This window comes from Epinephelus fuscoguttatus, linkage group LG23 (genome assembly GCF_011397635.1).
Source record: "Epinephelus fuscoguttatus linkage group LG23, E.fuscoguttatus.final_Chr_v1".
NCBI classification, from domain to species: domain Eukaryota; kingdom Metazoa; phylum Chordata; class Actinopteri; order Perciformes; family Serranidae; genus Epinephelus; species Epinephelus fuscoguttatus.
The window spans coordinates 19336075-19337718 of record NC_064774.1 but is presented as its reverse complement, the minus strand read 5'-3'; positions in this window follow the sequence as shown (position 1 = coordinate 19337718).

Here is a 1644-nt window from a genome sequence, read left to right as displayed (position 1 = left end):
CAACAAATTGTTATAGATACAATTCGACTCACTAGCTTTTCCTTGACATCTCACAGTCTTCCTCAGAACATAAACATTTTTAGTACAATAAAAATGAAGCGTGAGCAGAGTGAGAAAGAAATCAGTTTAAAACAACTAAATAAATTACCAACTTATCAACTTTAAGAATATATCAGCAATATTAAGTAAAGAAAAAAATATTTCGAGTAAGAGTTCTACATGACTTAATGTGTTAGCAGCTCACTACAGTTTGTCCTTCTGAATGCATTTTATTTATTTATTTATTTATTTATTTATTTATTTATTTATTTACATAGGCCTATATCAATGTCCCTAAACTCTCCTATCTAAAATCAGACACAAGAGGTATGAAGTAGGGCTGGCTAGCAGCCAATGTTCAGTGGTGGAATTTACTCAAGTGCTGCAGGCCTATGTAAGTACAGTTTTGAGGTATCTGTCCTTTACTTAAGTATTTCTATTTATGGAGAAACATTTGTCACAGTGATGAGGGAAAAGTATTTTTTATTTTTCATCTAAAGTCACATTTCAGAATCATATTATCAATACAAAATATAAATCAACAAATAAATGAGCAGTTTATAAAACAATCAAAAGCAGTTATATAAATTAATCAATAATTATAATCCAGTGGGCCTAAGACAATATATATTCTGTAGCTGCAATGATTGGTCAGTTAATTGATTACTTGAATGACAGGAAAATGTATTTTGTTAATAAACTAATCATTTAAGTCATTTTTAAAGCAAAATGCCAGAAAAATAATTGATATTTCCAAGTTCTCAGAACTGCAGCTTTCCTCCGTCCTACATTATAAAAAATTATATGTTTTGGGGTTTGTAAATGATGGTTGGAAAAAAAACAAACATTTGATATTGTAACAGGTTTTTCTTACTGCTTATACTGTTTTGTAAAACAAATGATTGATCAATAAATTGAGAAAATACTCTCCAGATTAATCGGTAACCAACATGCGATTTAGTTGCAGCCAGGGGTGCTGCAGAGGAGGGGAAAAGTGGGACTAATTGCCAAGGGTCCCGATGGGTGAGGGCCCTTGAAAAGCTTGGAATAAAAAAAATGGTTTTGTTTGCATTTTTTTAATTCAGAGAGTGCCATAACTTAATTAAAAATGGGGAATAAATTGGTTAAAAGACTGAACTTTGAATACAGAATTTGTGGAAGCTCTTTAGGGGCCCCTCTGACCCCTTAAAAGTCATCCATCCCTGCACTAGAAGTTGTCTCTAAAGCTGACTGCTTATGCTGTGGGAGGACCAACTTACACCATCATGTCTAATATCAAGAATGGGAAATTTGGGTTCCAATAAAAGAAATGAAAGACTGGCTTTGTTAAAAACTTTCAGGGCGGGGGGCCCACAGAGACTGCTCATAGGACCCAGAATATGATGTTACGTCCCTGGTTGCAGCCCTATAAATGTATATTATTCTGAAGTGAACCATTCTGCATAATTAGTACTTTTATTTTAGGGTACATTGTTTCTAATTCTTTTGCATTAGAATTAATATTAAAAATAAAAATAAGAAAATATTTTTTATTATGTATTCATTCGGCGTATTATTTTGAAACTCCAGACCGGAAGTGGTGGATGCTCCTCAGTGTATGTTAAC